Source organism: Symphalangus syndactylus, chromosome 15 (assembly GCF_028878055.3).
Source record: "Symphalangus syndactylus isolate Jambi chromosome 15, NHGRI_mSymSyn1-v2.1_pri, whole genome shotgun sequence".
NCBI lineage: Eukaryota > Metazoa > Chordata > Mammalia > Primates > Hylobatidae > Symphalangus > Symphalangus syndactylus.
In genome coordinates this window covers 50939812-50960118 of record NC_072437.2, presented here as the reverse complement: position 1 = coordinate 50960118, position 20307 = coordinate 50939812, and the positions used below count along the sequence as shown (strand labels likewise).

Below are 20307 nucleotides of genomic sequence, written 5' to 3'. Positions count from 1 at the left end.
CTGAAAAGAGCAAAGGATCTCCCAGCACAGCACTTGAGCTCTGCTAAGGGACAGACTGCCTACTCAAGTGGGTCCCAGACCCCTGTGCCTCTGGATGAGGAGACACCTCCCAGCAGGGGTTGACAGACACCTCATACAGGAGAGCTCCAGCTGGCATCTGGTGGGTGGCCCTCTGGGATGAAGCTTCAAGAGGAAGGGGCAGGCAGCAATCTTTGATGCTCTTTGCTGGTGATACCCAGGCAAACAGAGCCCGCAGTGGAACCCCAGCAAACTCTAGCAGACATGCAGAAGAGGGGCCTGTTAGAAGGAAAGCCAACAAACAGAAAACAATAGCACCAACATCAACTAAAAGGATGTCCATGCAAAAACTACATCCAAAGGTCACCGACAGCAAAGACAAAAGGTAGATAAATCCAAGAGATGAGGAAAACCCAGTGCAAAAATGCTGAAAATTCCAAAAACCAGAACGCCTCTTCTCCAAAGGATCACAACTCCTTGCCAGCAAGGGAACAAAACTGGACAGAGAATGAGTTTGATGAATTGACAGAAGTAGGCTTCAGAATGTGGATAATAACAAATTCCTCTGAGCTAAAGGAGCATGTTCTAACCCAATGCAAGGAAGCTAAGTACCTTGATAAAAAGTTAGAGGAATTGCTAACTAGAATAATCAGTTCAAAGAAGAATATAAATGACCTGGCGACACTGAAAAACTTAACACGAGAACTTCATGAAGCATACAGAAGTATCAATGGCCGAACTGATCAAGCAGAAGAAAGGGCATCAGAGTTTGAAGATCAACTTAGTGAAATAAAGCATGAACACAAGATTAGAGAAAAAAGAATGAAAAGGAATGAGCAAAGCCTCCAAGAAAATATGGGACTATGTGAAAAGATCAAACCTACGTTTGATTGGTGTACGTGGAAGTGATGGGGAGAATGGAACCAAGTTGGAAAACACACTTCAGAATATTATCCGGGAGAACATCCCCAACTTAGCAAGACAGGCCAACGTTCAAATTCAGGAAATATAAAGAACACCACAAAGATACACCTCGAGAATAACAACCCCAAGACACATAATCTTCAGATTCCCCAAGGTTGAAATGAAGGGAAAAAATGTTAAGGGCAGCCAGAAAGAAAGGTCTAGTTACCCACAAAAGGAAACCTGTCAGATTAACAGCAGATCTCTCTGCAGAAACACTACAAGCCAGAAGAGAGTGGGGGCCAATATTCAACATTCTTAAAGAAAAGCATTTTCAACCTAGAATTTTATATCCAGCCAAAATAATCTTGATAAGTGAAGGAGAAATAAAATTCTTTACAGAAAAGCAAATGCTAAGGGATTTTGTCACCACCAGGCCTTCCTTACAAGAGTTCCTGAAGGAAGCACTAAATATGGAAAGGAAAAACCGGTACCAGCCACTGCACAAAGAAACTAAAATATAAAGACCATCGACACTATGAAGAAACTGCATCAACTAATCAGCAAAATAACCAGCTACCATCATAACACAGGATCAAATTCACACATAACAATATTAACCTTAGGGCTCACTTCGGCAGCACATATACTAAAATTGGAATGATACAGAGGAGAATAACATGGCCCCTGCACAAGGATGACACGCAAACAATATTAACCCTAAATCTAAATGGACTAAATGCTGCAATTAAAAGGCACAGTCTGGCAAATTGGATAAAGAGTCAACATCTGTCGGTGTGCTGTATTCACTAGACCCATCTCACATGCAAAGACACATATAGGCTCAAAATAAAGGGATGGAGGAAGATTTACCAAGCAAATGGAAAGAAAAAAAAAGACAGGGTTGCAATCCTAGCCTCTGATAAAAAATAATTTAAACGAACAAAGATCAAAAAAGACTAAAAAGGACACTACATAATGGTAAAGGGATCAATGCAACAAGAAGAGCTAACTACCTTAAATATATATGCACCTAATACAGGAACACCAAGATTCATAAAGCAAGTTCTAAGAGACCTAGAAAGATACTTAGACTCCCACACAATAATAGTGGTAGACTTTAACACCCCACTGTCAATATTAGGCAAATCAATGAGACAAAATTAACAAGGATGTTGAGGACTTGAACACAGCTCTGGACCAAATAAACCTAATAGATTTCTATAGAACTCTTCACCCTAAATCAACAGAATATATATTCTTCTTACCACATAGCACTTACTCTAAAATCGACCACAAAATTGGAAGTAAAACACTCCTAAGCAAATTCAAAAGAAGGGAAATCATAACAAACAGTCTCTCAGACCACAGTGCAATCAAATTAGAACTCAGGATTAAGAAACTCACTCAAAACTGCACAACTACATGGAAACTGAACAAACTGCTCCTGAATGAATACTGGGTAAATAACGAAATTAAGGCAGAAATAAATAAGTTATTTGAAACCAAGGAGAACGAAGACATAATGTACTAGAATCTCTGGGACACAGCTAAAGCAATGTTTAGAGGGAAATTTATAGCACAAAATGCCCACAGAAGAAAGGTGGAAAGATCTAAAATCAACACCCTAACATCACGATTAAAAGAACTAGAGAAGCAAAAGCAAACAAATTCAAAAGCTAGCAGAAGACAAGAAATAACTAAGATCAGAGCAGAATTGAAGGAGATAGAGACACAAAATACTCTTCAAAAAATCAATGAATCCAGGAGTTTGTTTTTTGAAAAGGTTAACAAAATGAACTGCTAGCCAGACTAATAAAGAAGAAAGATAAAAGAATCAAATAGACAAAATAAAAATGATAAAGGGAGATCACCACTGATCCCACAGAAATACAAACTACCATCAGAGAATACTATGAACACCTCTATGCAAATAAACTAGAAAATCCAGAAGAAATGGATAAATTCCTGGACACATACACCCTCCCAACACTAAACCAGAAAGAAGCAGAATCCCTGAATAGAGAAATAATAAGTTCTGAAAGCGAGACAGTAATTAATAGCCTATCAACAAAAAAAAAACCCAGGACCAGACAGAGTCACAGCTGAATTCTACCAGAGGTACAAGAGGAGGTGGTACCATTCCTTCTGAAACTATTCCAAACAATAGAAAAAGAGAGATTCCTCCCTCACTCATTTTTTGAGGCCAGCATCATCCTGATACCAAAAAACTGGCAGAGACAAAACAAAAAAAGAAAATTGCAGGCCAATAACCCTGATGAACATTGATGGGAAAATCCACAATAAAATACTGGCAAACCAACTCCAGCAGCACATTACAAAACTTATTCAATGCGATTTAAGTCGGTGTAATCCCTGGGATTCAAGGCTGGTTGAACATACGCATAACAATAAACGTAATCCATTGCATAAACAGGACAATAACAAAAACCACATGATTATCTCAATAGATGCAGAAAAGGCCTTTGATAAATTTCAACACCCTTTCATGCTAAAAACACTCAGTAAATTTGGTATTGATGGAACATATCTCAAAATAATAAGAGCTATTTATGACAAACACACAACCAATATCATACTGAATGGGCAAAAGCTGGAAGCATTCCCTTTGACACCTGCACAAGACAAGGATGCCCTCTCTCACCACTCCTAGTCAGCATAGTATTGGAAGTTCTGGCCAGGGCAATCAGGCAAGAGAAAGAAATAAAGGGTATTCAAATAGGAAGAGAGGAAGGCAAATTATCTCTGATTGCAGATGATATGATGGTATATTTAGAAAACTCCATTGCCTCAGCCAGAAACTCCTTAAGCTGTTAAGCAACTTCAGCAGAGTCTCAGGATACAAAATCAATGTGCAAAAATCACAAGCATTCCTATACACCAATGGTAGACAAACAGAGAGCTAAATCATGAGCAAATTCCCATTCACAATTCCTTCAAAGAGAATAAAATACTTAGGAATCCAATTTACAAGGGATGTGAAGGACCTCTTCAAGGAGAACTGCAAACCACTGCTCAAGGAAATAAGAGAGGACACAAAGAAATGGAAAAACATTCCATGCTCATGGATAGGAAGAATAAATATCATGAATATGGCCATACTCCTCAAAGTAGTTTATAGATTCAGTGCTATCCCCATCAAGCTACCATTGACTTTCTTCACAGAATTAGAAAGAAAAAAACTACTTTAAATTTCATATGGAACCAAAAAAGAGCCCATATAGCCAAGAAAATCCTCAGCAAAAAGAACAAAGCTGGAGGCATCATGCTACCTTACTTCAAACTACACCACAAGGCCACAGTAACCAAAACAGCATGGTGCTGGTACCAAAACAGATATATAGACCAATGGAACTGAACAGAGGCTTCAGAAATAATGCCACACATCTACAACTATCTGATCTTTGACAAACCTGACAAAAACAAGAAATGGGGAAAGGAATCCCTATTTAATCAATGGTGTTGGGAAAACTGGCTAGCCATATGCAGAAAAATGAAACTGGACCTCTTCCTTACACCTGTATAAACATTAACTCAAGATAGATTAAAGATTTATATGTAAGATCTAAAACCATAAAAACCCCAGAAGAAAACCTAGGTAATATCATTCAAGATATAGGCATGGGCAAAGACCTCATGACTAAAACACCAAAAGCCATTGCAACAGAAGCCAAAATTTACAAATGGGATCTAATTAAACTAAAGAGCTTCTTCCCAGCAAAAGAAACTATCATCAGAGTGAGCAGGCAACCTACAGAGTGGGAGAAAATTTTTGCAATCTTTCCATCTGACATAAGGCTAATATCCAGAATGAACAAGGAACTTAAACAAATTTTCAAGAAAAAAATGAAAAATCCCACCAAAAAGTTGGCAAAGGATATGAACAGACATTTTTCAAAAAAAAAAAAAAGACACTTATGTGGCTAACAAGCATATGAAAAAAAGCTCATCGTCATTGTTTATTAGGGAAATGCAAATCAAAACCACAATGAGATACCATCTCATGCCAGTTAGAATGGTGATCATTAACAAGTCAGGAAACAACAGATCCTGGAGAAGATGTGGAGAAATAGGAACACTTTTACACTGCTGGTGGGAGTCTAAATTAGTTCAACCGTTGTGGAAGACAGTGTGGTAATTCCTCAAGGATCTAGAACTAGAAATACCATTTGACCCAGCAATCCCATTACTGGATACATACCCCAAAGATTATAAATCATTCTACTATAAAGACAGATGCACACGTGTGTTTATTGCAGCACTGTTCACAATAGCAAAGACCTGGAACCAACCCAAATGCCCATCATGATAGACTGGATAAAGAAACTGTGGCACCTATACACCATGGAATACTATGCAGCCATAAAAAAGAATGAGTTCGTGTCCTTTGTAGGAACATGGATGAAGCTGGAAACCATCATTCTTAGCAAACTAATACAGGAACAGAAAACCAAACACCACATGTTCTCACTCGTAAGTGGGAGGTGAACAATGAGAACACATGGACACAGGGAGGGGAACATCACACACTGGGGCTTGTTGGGGGGTGGGGGCAAGGGGAGGGATATCATTAGGAGAAATACCTAATGTAGATGATGGGTTGAGGGAGTGCAGCAAACCACCATGGGACACGTATACCTACGTAACAAACCTGCACATTCTGCACATGTATCCCAGACCTTGAAGTATAATAAAAAATGGAAAAAAAATGCAAATATTGCTCTTTGAAACATTTTAATGCTGTCTCTGTTATTGACTTAAAATAACTATTAAAGATACCTTATTAGATTTTATATTTATTTCATTACATAGATATGAAATGTATGTGACAAAGACAGTAAATACTCCTTTTTGACATGTGACGTTGGTTATCTACTTAGCTTAATGCAAGTGATCATTTGTGGGATAATTTAATCATTCTAGACATATTAACAGATTTACGGGATGATAATACTAATATCATCCTTAGTATTGTTTTGAAGAATATAGATTCATTCCAAGAAATATTAATTAAAAAGGTAACAAGATGTTCTTCTAGGCAGAGATGCAGTTTCAAAGACAATTTATGTTTGTTTGCATATGAGGAGGTCATGGTCAACATATAAGCCAGTAATAAAAGTAAATGTATTCCTGGTGTATACTAGGCCCTGAATGATTATTTGTTTATTTCAGGTATGAATATTTTGGTAAAACATGCTTCTATTTTTGACAGACAATGCTACAAGATGTAGACGTTAACATTCAGCAAGCATTTTATGAAAGGAATATTGAAGTGAACTTTGAAGAATTAAGAAAAAGAGATTCTATTTAGAATGTAGCTAATGGGCATGAAGAAAATGAGGTGGCAAGTGATGTGATTAGACTTGAAGTGATCAAAGCAGCTAGAAAACAGAGTATAGAAGATAATTTAATGTGAATGATGAATCTTCCAAAAGCAATGACAAGGAACAGGCTGGAGCTTAAATCTTCTTGAAAGCAGAAACTGTATCTCATTTAATGCTTTAACCTTAGTATATAGCACTGTGCCTAAGTCACATTAAGTAACATTAAAAATTCACAAACTCTGTGGAGGTACAGACAAGGAATGAAAAAAATAAGAAGGAAGGAAGAAATAAGGAATGCTATAAAGTTCCTTGTGATATTAGGGGTCAGTATGTCATAAATGACCTTCAAAAGTGAGACTGTTTGTCAGGTGAGAAGCAGCAGAAAGATTTTCAAGACTGAGAAGGAAGCTTGAGAAACACAATTATTTTTCCAGTAGAAATATTTTTAAAAGATGGCAGAAATGGCCTGTATTGGAGAATATCCAAAGAGACATTCATTCGAGTGATCAAGTTTCAGTTATTGAAATGAAGTGAAATAACGTTCAACAATAGAGTTCTAAATATATTATAGAATAATTAACTTTGTCTGTTTTCCAATTGAGCCCTCAGTCAGCAAAACTGTTAGCTACAATTATCATAGCGTTAAGAGTTTGATTTGAATCCATACTCAGCAAATTGTTGGGTCATTCTTATTTCTCCCTGGCAAATCACATATTTACACACTACAATACCTTCATTAATTCTAAATTGACATTACAAACTCAGCTAAAAGTTCAGCTTTTAAAAATACACTATTCATGGAGGTCTTGTATAAGTTTAGGCAATAATTTAACTCCTTCATTGTGTGCCTATAAATTGTTTCCTAAATTCAATGATAACTTTACTATCAATTCATAGGTGTGACACCATTTTTTATAAGTACAATATTTGCAAGGTAAATAAAATGCTTTGACATTTGGGTACTTTGACATTTTCCATTGATTATTAATGATGCTATAAAATTGTCATGCAGAATGCCATTTACCCATGGGGTAATGCTTATTAATTATAAACGTTATGTAATCCGTTTTAGATGTAAAAGGTTATGTGTTCTTTTTATTTTGCATTCTGATTAAATCTAAATCAGTACACAAACAGAACCATTATAAACTCAAATGTGAACTTTAAATAGGATTTCAACCTCAGGGATTTGCAAGCCAGAAAAAATATAAAGGCATTGAGAAAGTCAGAAACACACACACACACACACGCACGCACACACGTCCATATATACACTTTTGTATATATATACACATATATACGTATATATATATATACGTATATGTTTATATGTAAAGCTGCTGTGTTTTTCAACATTCAATATATATATGTATATATGTGTGTATATATATATGTTTTCAATAAGCAATAGCATTGCTTTTGTGAATTTCATGCCTCACCTTATATACTGAAGGAAAAATGAAGGTGAAATTGTTCAGATTACTATCATGGGGAGTTTTACTTGAATGTGTGGTTAGATTAAACGCAAATATAAAAAAAAACACCTTTCCTATGGTGCAAGAACATAAATATTTAATGAGCCCCTTTTCAAAGAATAATTATTTGACATGATGTATTTCAATAGAGGCTGACAAACAGGCTTGAGTTGTGAACCTGACTTGAGCCGGAAGTGAACAGAGCTTCACCACTTTGGAAATACTTTTCTATAGCATTTTGAAAGTATGCAAATTAGAAAAGATTATATTTTATCTTTATATTTTTTTTAATATTCCTTTTTGTTTGCTGTGCATGAGCATCCAAGTTATATTTATATTGATTAATTTCCTCACATATAATAATATTAGCTTATATTTTGGATTCATAGACTTTACTATGTTAACATGATGAGGTCCACGCATAATGTTGAAAAACACAGCAGCTTTACATATAAACTCTAAATTTGGGATTTGCTTTTTCTGTAAGCCCATGATGATTACATTTAAATTCCATGTTTATTTTTGAATGTATGGAGTCATTTATTTTGATCTCTCTCCTGTGTTTTCTGTAAAATAGAGAGTGAAACATTAAAAATTATTTTTGTAGTTAATCTTTCTGCTTCTGGTATTATTAAAAATGTAAAATTGCTCTATTTAGTTTCTAATAAATGTAAGACATAAGCTGAAATATTCACATACATAGAGTTAAAAAAACAGTGGCTTATGAAGGAAATTTAGAAATTGTCTAGAAATTATCTTAAGTAAAAGGAAAAGAATTCCCAGAGTATGAGTTGAAATTTAAAAATTAAAATATATTTTTAGTTTTCACAATAATATTACTGATTTGACTACAGAAGAAAGATGTAATATGACCTGTGTTTAATGTTATTTTTATTTTGTTTTAATTAATTGATGTATTTATTTTTTCTTTCCAAAACTTTTATATTGGTTTGGGGGTGCATGTGCAGGTTTGTTACATGGGTAAATTGCGTGTTGCAGAGGTTGAGGTTACAGATTATTTTGTCACTCAAGTAATCAGCATAGTACCCAATAAGTAGTCTTTGGATCCTCATCCTTCTCCTCCCCTTCACCCTCAAGTAGGCCCTGGTGTCTATTGTTCCCTTCTTTGTATCCGTGTGTACTTAATGTTTAGCTCCAATTTATAAGTGAAAACGTGGTATTTGATTTTATGTTCCTGCACTGGTTCATTTAGAATAATTGCCTTTGGCTCCATCTATGTTGCTGCAAAGGACGTGATTTCATTCCTTTTTATGGGCACATCGTATCCCATGGAGTATATGTATCACATTTTCCTTATCCAGTCCACTATTGATGAGCATCTAGGTTGATTCTATGTGTGTGCTATTGTGAATAGTGCTGAGAATAACACAAAAGCACATATATCTTTATGGAAGAATGAATTATATTCCTTTGGGTATATATCCAGTAATGGGATTGCTAGATTGAATGGTAGTTGTTTTAAGTTTCATAAGAAATTTCCAGACTGCTTTCCACAGTGGCTGAACTAATTTATATTCCCATCCAGTATATGATCATTCTCTTTTCTCTGAAACCTCATTAGCATCTGTTATTTTTTTACTTTTTAATAATTGTCATTCTGACTGGTGTAAGATGGTATCTCATGGTTTTGATTTGCATTTTTCTAGTGATTAGTTATGTGGGCATTTTTTCATATGATTGTTGGCCACGTGTGTGTCTTCTTTTAGGAAGTGTCTGTTCATGTCCTTTGCCCATTTTTTGATGAGGTTGTTTGTTTTGTGTTTGTAAATTTAAGTTCCTTATAGATTCTGGATATTAGACCTTTGTTGAATGCATAGTTTATACATGAGAAATTGTCATTGCAGAACAGTCTGTAGTTTGTATAGTTCAAAAGACAATCAGCTAATTGAGAATATTTGTGAAATCTAACATGGTAGTACTAAGACAGATTCTCTTAATGTGTAGAGTAACTGATGAGGTTAGAGTCACCTTCAAATGAGAAGCACAATTATAATATTACTGGAATGAATGTATATGTCAAAATCAACTAATAGTAACTCTGCATATAAGTCATCCATATATAGTGGGTCCGACTTTTATGAACTATTTCTACTTTTTCCAAAATCTCAAGTAAAAGAAGCTCATTAAGAAAAATTTCAACTAGAATGGCTCAAAATATACTACTCTGTCAAAACACGAATAAATAAGAATTATATTTGGTTAAATCTTTCAGTCCACAGATAACACATGTGTGGCTGATGTTCAAATAATTTGGAATTTTATTTGTTTGCATCATTTTTTATATATGACATCTCAGTTCTAACCATAAATTTATGTCCATTTTTGTTGTTATCTCACTATTATGGTGAGAAAACTATAAATAGAGTTTAGCAAGATTTAAGTAGCTTGCTTTTAGTTTACTATGATAAGACATTTTAATATTTATATTTAAAGCCAATTTCACTCCACTACAAAATCTCTATTGAGTAATCTTAGCTAATTAAACAAATTAATTTTCCAGCCATAAAGGTATTCTGTATATATAGATAGCAGAAAAAAATATTATGTTGATATTATGTTTATTTATGATTCTTAGAATGAACAGATAACTAAATCACTTAATTTAAAATGAAAAATTATCCGTAATTATTTCATAGTAATATTCTCTTATTTTGCTCGTTACCGTTTGTTTATGCAGCTTGAAAAAAGTAATTTATCCTTACCTATTTTATCATATTCTGGATGATGTGTCAAGCGGGATAATTTCACCTAGCTGTTGATAACATTATATGCTACCTTACACTTGGGGATATGCTATTGTCTACAATTTAATTACTGAGATATCACACATTTTCCGTGTGTATATTCATAAATTGAACCTCTTGTCAATCATTTATTTTTTCTGCTATGACAAAAAACCCTATTTCTACCATATGCTGCTGAAACAATTTTTATTCCTTGTTGGCTTTAGGATTTTAGGAAGTTGTCTTTATTGTTTGTCATTGTTAGCAAACACATTTGAAAACATTGCTATTTGTCATTTGCATACGACATAAAAGAGCCTTACTGGTTACAAGCTCTTATTCTAGGAAACAATAATTAAAAATTATAGAGAAGCTAAAATTAGCTTTAGTTTGGTTTCCTTGTTCCTAAATAAATTTCATTTAAATCTTTATTAAAGGCTTATATAACATTCCGTTTAAACCAAATCCAATCTACTGTGACAAATTCAAGCTAAATGTTTCATAAAATGAAACAACTTTTATCAAAAACAGCTTTCATTCAGTTGTGGAATATAAATATTCCACATAAATAAATAGTTGTGGAATATTTTGATGTACTCCAACCCAAAACACTTCAAGTTTTAGCAATCTGGCTGTAGGAGGTAATACATAAAACTAGTGTTTTTAACAATCTGACTTCAGGAGGGAATACATAAATTTAACTAGAGTTTTTAACATTTCTCATCAATAAATAACCAGATAACGATAATATACATTGCCTCAGGGTGACAAAATTGTAAAGAACTGTTATTGCTTTCTCTGTCTTATTTTAGATATGTGTGAGATCATTAGCCTCTGAGCCCTTGATACAGAAACTAATGAGGCTGCTGAGTCATAGAATTTATAGCTTGTTCAGATAATGCGTGATATCATCTAATCTTATCTACTAAATTCACTACTCTAGTGAGTAATTCTCAAGATAGTCATATAATAGAATTGTATTTGACTTCAAATTAAGTGTATGAATTTAACTGCTAATATATATTATGGGGCTCTTCCTAACAAAATTTGAGAATTTAGGGGATAAAAATAAAGCTACATTCCTTCAGATTAAATACCTTAGTCTTTCTTACCTGACAGATGACAAAATGGCCATTGTAACAAGGTTAATATTAAATAAAAGTACTAATACTTCAAATAGTCTTTTAGAATAGTAGTTTACCTGAAATATCAAACACGGCAAGCTATGTATAAGGGTTAAAACTAACTATGAAGGAATCTTTTCAATATACTAAAACTGAAGAAACAGCTATGGTGTGATTGGTTCCTAGATAATCTTGTATTTGTCATATCAAACTCCTGAGAGTAATACTGGTATATCTATTGCTAGCTGTTCTTGTCACTCACTAGAGTATATACAGAGAACAGAAATGTTTAACTTAAAAGCAGAAATAACTATTTAAATTTGATACTTGAGACTTCTTTTTAACACCACATGTTCTCACTCATAGGTAGGAATTGAACAATGAGAACACATGGACACAGGAAGGGGAATATCACACATCGGGCCCTGTTGTGGGGTGGGGGGAGGGGGGAGGGATAGCATTAGGAGATATACCTAATGTTAAATGATGAGTTACTGGGTGCAGTACACCAACATGGCACATGTGTACATATGTAACTGACCTGCACGTTGTGCACATGTACCCTAAAACTTAAAGTATAATAAAAGAAAAGAGACTTCTTTTTAGAATAGACTTATTGCTTGGCATAATATGTTCTAAATAACCACAATAAGCTTGTTTGTATTTAACTTGCCATTCTGTTTGCTCAAATAAGGTGACTTAACAAAAAAACCCAATGATGGTTCTGCCTCAGTTTATTAAGATGCTATCATGTTAGTTCCATATAGAACTAATTTTTGCGTTTATTCCGTCTGGCTATATTGAGGAATAGTGAATACACATCTTTAGGAAACTCATTATGGTAGTTACTGTAGAACCATTGTTGAAGATGCCACACATTAATTGGCATGGTGTTCTCTTTATGTTGACTCTGGAGAGCCATGTTTCTTATGTTTCAAGGATGGGAAAATCTTAATTTCTCTTGAATTTTGTTTTAATCTTCTGCTCACTTCTAATATGCATTTTGTACTTTAACATGTGCTGTTATTCAGTTTTCTGCTTGCATATTTTCTTTGAGCAACTATGAGCATTTCAGACTTTTTTATAATTTAAAATTTATATCAAAATAATTATGAGGTAGGTAGTATAATTATTTTCACTGCAGCATTGTGGTCTGAATATAGCAGCAAAATTAATAATACATAGTCATTTTACATGTGAAGTTCTCAAAGGTTAGTTTTTATTTCATTCACGATAAAATTCAGACCAATTATTTTTTAAAATGTAATAATTTTTATGGTCGGCCCCGCTATTGAGTTTCATGGCCTTCTTGAATTGTCCAGTTAAATAGCTCATTGCAAGAACAGAAATAAACAAACACCACTGTAGTTAATGGGAAATGGGAATTTAAATAAGCTTATCTTCTGAATTTATATGACTTTGGGATTTAGAGTGCCTTTTAATATTCGGTTTTTTAATATACAACATATAAATAATGATAATCTGCCAGTCCTGATTGTCATAGAACAAGATAGCAATATAAAAGAAATTTACTAAAAGCAAGGTAATATTCAAACCATCTATCAAAAACAACATTTTCAAGGGACTATGGCTAGCCACTATGCTAAGATATGCTGGATATACATTGGTAAACAGATATAATTCATGCAACTGGAATTAAAAGAATAGTGAAAGCAGAAGGTACATAATCATATTATTAAATCTTTAATTACAACTTGCGATAAATGATAGAAAAATGAGGTGCTACAGATTGGATGGCTACGATATGCCTCTCTGAGAAAAATGACACAAAGATGTATACCTAGAAAAGGAGAAATAATTAAAAATGTGACTATTATAGGTGAAAGTAATCAAGTGCACAAGGTTCCCAGATGGAAAAAGAACTTGTCATCTGTGAAGAATCGATATAAAGGCCAAAGTAAGGGAGGCAAAAAGTGGAGTCTGATGAAATTAGTGGCATATGGGTGCATTCTCTTCATCACAAGGCCTTACGGTTCGTGTTAATGATTTCCGATTTACCTCCAAGAGGATGTGAAGCCATTGAGATGTTTTAATTTGAAGTGGAATTATCAGATTTATGTTTTTAAAGATTGTTCTTGCTACAATGAAAGAATGAATTGAGTAAAACAAATGTGAGAACACGGAGACCAGTTAAGGGTATATTGCAGTTACTCAGACCAAAAACAATGGTTTTTGCACTAGAGTGATGACGCTGGATGCCAAGTTATGTGTTTTTACTCTTAATTTTATAAGAGGATAGAAGTGGAACTTCATGAGGATAGAATGAATATTAGTGACTAAGAAGAAAAGGTCATCAAAATTGATTTCATATTATTGGCCTAATTAACTCCATAGATTCTGAAAAGTGATGTAGAAATGAACATAACTGGCCGGGCGCGGTGGCTCACGCTTGTAATCCCAGCACTTTGGGAGGCCGAGGCGGGCGGATCACGAGGTCAGGAGATCGAGACCACGGTGAAACCCCGTCTCTACTAAAAATACAAAAAATTAGCCGGGCGTGGTGGCGGGCGTCTGTAGTCCCAGCTACTCGGAGAGGCTGAGGCAGGAGAATGGCTTGAACCCGGGAGGCGGAGCTTGCAGTGAGCCGAGATCGCGCCACTGCACTCCAGCCTGGGCGACAGAGCAAGACTCCGTCTCAAAAAAAAAAAAAAAAAAAGAACATAACTAAAATTAAAATAGAAAATCATTATATAGTGGATCACACTTGGCCTGATTTTTCAGACATAAATGTGACAAATTTTCTAAAGCAAGTTTTACTTTTAAGTGTCTTGTTTGGAAATACCATTTCCTATATATTGAGCACCGCTGCTGAATTACATTATAGATTTTCTTGTTGCCTAAATTCATCAAAGTGAAGTATTTTATTATACTCTCAATGTCACCCAGAAAAGAGAACTACTGAGAGTCCAGTAAGCAATGTTGCTTTGTGGAGGGGTTAAGTGAATGACTTGGCTTGTGACACCTTTGACTTTGTACATACTTACACACAAAAATCAGCTTACACAGCGGTGTTTAGAAAAACAACAAGAATAACAATAAACCATGGCTGGAACTGGCATTTATTATGCCACAAAATAAGCCTCAGTATGGAAAAAAAGTAAAAAGAAGAATTTTCCTTAAAAATTAAGAACTTAGAAAAAGAAAAACAAAATAAAGGAAACAGAAAGAAATCTATTCAGTATAAAATACATTTATTTATGAGTAGAAAACAGAGCACTTAGAAATAACAAACCATATCTCACTAACCTAATTTTAAAAATATTAATATATAAATCATTAATATACAAAATATGAACTAAAAGAGTAATCATCAAAAGAGAAAAACTTAAAACACTTAGGATATTAGTTTAACATCTTCATATAAATATTTTTGAAGAAACTGATAACTCTTTAGGAAACTATAATTTATTAATATTACCCCAATTAAGAAAAACTCTTAAGAGTTAATTCCACTGAAAATAAAGAGAGAATGTTATCAAAGATCCCGCAAAAAATGATTTTACAAAAAAAATGCCAAATTTCAAACCAAGCAATCTAAAGGATACTTAAAGGAATAGAAAAAGCAAATTTAACTTTACTGCTTTCACCTTATAAAGACTGCACACAGACACGTACACACAAAACATCCTAAGCATTCACTTCACTTACGTATATTAAATGCAAAAATTCTAAACAAAATACTAATAAGCAGAAGACAATATCAAATCAACAAAAATACGACATGATCAACGGTTCATTTCAGTAATAAAAGGATGCTTAAAAGTTACTTACAGTTCTTGTTATACATTTTTTCTAACCAAGACGTTTTTAAAAGTGAAAGAATTGCTCATAAATTGTATTAGGCATTAGCACAAAAGACGTACACTGGGTTGGTTTTGAGGAAACTAGAAGTTTCTCTTTCTTCACAATATGTGCCATGTATTATATTTGTAATTTATATGTAATTTTACAATTTCCTCTTTTAACAGCTACTGCCCAGGCTGGATTTTAAGCTCCATAATAAGGACTTTGACTGTTCCACTCACAGTCGTGGTCGCTAACCTAGTTACTGGCATATAGTAATGTTAAATTAAAATTTTGTTGTATGAATGAAGTAATTCATTATTAACTTGTTGTTATCTTTCAGGTTATCAATCTGATCACAAAATATATGCATGTGCATTCCTTTGTCTGTATATCCAGAGTCAAAACATGAAGAAATATTCTGATTTTATTCTTAAATATCTTAAATTTAATAACAGACTGATAATTCAAAATAAAGGGAAAAATAACTTATAAACATTTCTAGTTTCCAGAATTTTTAAATGCCTGAAGCAGAGTAGCTCAGCAAATCAGTTAGTGTACCTTTTAACATCTTAGTCTGGAGTTCTTTCTTACAAAAGCATAAAAAATTCCTAGGTCATATTAAGAAACTCTACTAACAAGATAGTTTCTAAATTATGGTTTCCAAGTGAGGTAATATTATAACATGAGTGAAAAAATGTTACAATTTAAAGATAATATATTAAACTCTTCTATAATTTGTTTTTAATATTTGCTGAATTTATAAAAATTTTATAAAGCTTTATACTCCATAACAAACTACAGAAATATTATCTACACAGAAATTGAGATAATTAATTTAGGACATTATTGGGACAATTTCTTCTATGTTATTTTCATTGAAAGAATTATCTCATATCATAGCTCACATTTACTTAGACTTATATCCACACCATATTGTGTAATGGAAATGGTATTGACTTTGCAGTTAGAGGAACTCGGCTGTATCACAAACCAGCATTAGGAGGCAAGATACCCTTGTGATTTCATCACTATCTGGAAAGCTACTATGAAACTTTGCAGTTTATTGTGAAGACAGTATGTATTAGTACCATAAAAAAAGAAGTGTTCACAGGATGATGTAATATAAGTGAAAGTACCAGTAGAGCAGATAAAATACTCCCATGTGTTATCTCCCTTCCTTTTTTCCATCCTTCATTCATTTGAGTGGTAGAATCATTTTTATTAATCATGCTTATTATTAAGAAAGTGTTCTTTGTGGTGCTTTAGTAAGGATTTATCTTCAAACTACCATTTACCTTGTCCAGTTGCAATGCTGGCAATATTAATATATAGAAAAATGAAATTTATAATAGTATCGAATAACCATTATGCTCAGGTTTACCAGACAGCTACTAAAACAATAAAATGACATTTATATTAATTCTGTAAGGTTATAGAAATTCACCTCTTTACAGGGTCCCCAGCTACTTCTGCAGGTCTCCCATGGTTGGGCGCATGGATCTTTAGGGCAGATCTTTCAATTTCCTGCTCCAACCTCATTCTAAAACTACAAAGTCTTCCATTTTTCATCAGTGATCTTAGTGATACAGTTTTTTCATTGTATTTAGGAATAATTCTAATGCAAACATCACTAGATAAAAATGAGAGTAATATTAATAACAAAATAATAATTATTATTTTGCAGCACAGCACTACACTATCTTCCATACTGTCATTATTTCATTTGCTATGCTGACAGATAAGGAAAGCTTTTGTAAAATTTTCATAGCCTTAAATCTCCCTGATTTCATATAATGATAAGTGAAAGAGCCCGAATTGAACAGATGTTTTTCCTAACGCTAATGCACTTGACAAAAAACATTTTTTTTTTTAAAAAAAAAAGCAAAACAAAGGCCAAAATAAAACAAAGCAAAAACCTGAACTTTAGGATAACATTGGAGAATAGAAAAGGCCAGAATTCTAGGTAATAGAAACTGGTTTCCAATGTGATCCAGAGGAAAGCATGGTCAGGGAATAATATATTCTAGAATGAGGAGAGATACAAAGTCAGTTATAGACAAAGATGAAAATGTAAATACACTCTCAGGGATAAGTGCTGGTAAGTAATTTAAATGGTCAGTAAACATGTGTACTTAAGACACAAGAACGTGAACTTAAATGGCAATATGTGGAAATAAATTCATAATGCATATTCAAAAAGGTCAAAATCTGAAATATCAAGGTCTTTTGCATTTTTCATGCATATTTATGCTATCCTTGAAAAAATAAGCTAAGTCTTTTGATTTAAAAATAAGTTTGGACTGAGGTGAGTCAGAAGAGATTTATTATATTTTTTTCTGGATTTAGATATATTCTCATATATTAAATTTTTAAACAAGCCTTTTTATTTTAATATCCCCATGGAAGTCTATTTTTGCATCAAAAATTTTTGGAACATAATTAGAAAATGCCTTACTATAGAATATTTCATCTACTTTTGTTGATTTTAGCACTATTTAAAAATATAACGATCGAGAATAATATTTATCCCAGAACTGATTATCAAGAGTTGTCATTGTAAACTGGAGTTTCTCAGCACAAAAGATATGCTAACATAATTCTCAGACCTTATGCAGTCACATACAATGCTACCTACAGTTTCAAAAATCCTAAGTGATTGTCTTTAAAATCCTGGCATCTAGGTTTCTTTTACATGTTCCCTAAAAATTAAACTTCATGATGAATACCATTTATCTTTGCAATGGTCATTTAAAAAGACAGTACTGTACTTTTTCACTGCAGAACACTTACGAAATATGAAGAAGAGTGAGAGATAAAAGCTAACTCTACAAAACCAGTAAGATTTTTCCAGATTCATTCATATATTTTTGTTACTAAATATTGTTAAAGATATCATATAATATAATTATAGAAATGTAAGAGGTTTCATGGGAAAAAGAGGATCACAATGGTAAAACCTGTAATTTCGAAGATAAAAGAGTAAGTTTCCGGCAAGTTAAACCCAAACCTTTTAACACTCGGAGGCTCATTCAAACCTCACAACTATAATTTTCTCCATTGATTTGAGCTTTTTTTTTTGGTGATTTGTTTGTTTGTTTGTTTTTAGAGACACGGTTTCGTCCTGTTGTCCAGGCTAAAATGCAATGTGCGATCGTGGCTCACTGCAGAGCCAGCCTCCTGGGATCAAGAAATCCTCCCACCTCAGCCTCCTGAGTAGCTGGAGCTGGAACCACAGGTATACATCACACACCTGGATCACTGGATCATTTCCTTTCTTTTTTTTTTTTTTTTTTTGTAGAAATGGGGTTTCATTATGGTGCCCTTGCTGGTCTTGAACTCCTGGCCTCAAGCAATGCTCTCACCTCAGCCTCCCACAGTGCTGGAATTATAGATGTGAACAACTGTACCCAGCTAACTTACACTTAATTTTTTTTATTTAATGAAGTTTTATTACAATCAGTAATAAACTAAGCTAATGCTTACTGTAAACTTTTTACAACTTGTTATCTCACATTTTAGGTAATAATACCAAAGACACATAACAATAAACAAAAATCTGAGTATACCTTTGCATCACTTGAGCTTAGCTCCCTCCAAACTCACCAGAATATATTTTTAAATAGAAAATCAAACAGTTTTCTTATGGTTAAAGCAAACATTCAGCTAGAATTAATTGAATTATCTTAGCTGTTTATCCTTAAACTCAGTGACACAGCACATAAAAAAAACCGGAATATTATCCCTGATTACTTCTCTTTCTATTATATGCATTGTTGTTGTCGTTTTTTGTTCGTTTGTTTTTGTTTTTGATGGACTCTCATTCTGTTGCCCAGGCTGGAGTGTGGTGGCACAATCTTGGCTCACTGCAACCTCCACGCCCTGGATTCAAGCCATTCTCCTGCCTCAGCCTCCTAAGTAGCTGGGATTACAGGCGCCTGCCACCACTCCCGGCTAATTTTTCTATTTTTAGTAGAGACAAGATTTCACCATCTTGGCCAGGCTGGTCTTGAACTCTTGACCTCGTGATCCACCTGCCCCAGCCTACCAAAGTGCTGGGATTACCACCCAGCACGCCAACCATGCCCAGCTGAACTGTGTTTTGATAAAGAATATTTTATGAGTGGTAAATCTGTTAATAATAATAGAAAATAATTAATCCTAATGGATCAGAGGGGTATTGAGATATTTTCTTTCTGAAAGATGAGTTTCAACCTTCCTTTTCAACTATCAGTCTTTTTTTCTTTTCTTTTCTTCTTTTTTTTTTGAGACAGAGTCTCACTTTGTCGGCCAGGCTGGAGTGCAGTGGCGCAACCTTGCACCTTGGCTCACTTCAACCTCTGCCTCCCAGGTTCAAGCGATTCTTGTGCCTCAGCCTCCCAAGTAGCTGGGATTACAGGCATGTAACACCACACCCAGCCAATTTTTGTAATTTTAGTAGAGATGGGGTGTCACCACGTTGGCCAGGCTGGTCTCTAACTCCTGACCTCAAGTGATCCTTCCGCCTGGGCCTCTCAAAGTGCTGAAATTACAGGCCTGAGCCACCATGCCCAGCCAACTATCAGTCTTTCTGCATCTTTCCATTGATGCAATGCCCAGATGAAAATAATCATCAAGACTATGGTTTGCCATTGCATTCTTATAATACTTGGGACTCTGAAGACAAGGTTAAATATTCAAAATTAAGTGATGTAGTTATGTAATTATTTTACAGATGAATAATTTAAGGTAAATTTGAATATCATCTATGAATGAGCTTATTATAAAAACATTATTTAATATAGTTAAAATGCTTCAATCTATTTTGATATTACTTATTTAAAAGTCCATATTTTTGAGTTGGGACTCACAGGTTCTGTTGTTAAAATAATGTTGGGAAGTTTCCAGTAATCTG

At 34.0% G+C, this 20307-nt stretch overlaps 1 non-coding gene across 1 annotated transcript; it reads left to right on the top strand.

Annotated features, from left to right (window-relative positions):
• Positions 1-1546: 1546 nt before the first annotated feature.
• Positions 1547-1653, top strand: LOC129464238 (U6 spliceosomal RNA). The gene has a single exon (XR_008651480.1). It is a non-coding gene; the product is annotated as a U6 spliceosomal RNA (small nuclear RNA).
• Positions 1654-20307: the final 18654 nt, after the last annotated feature.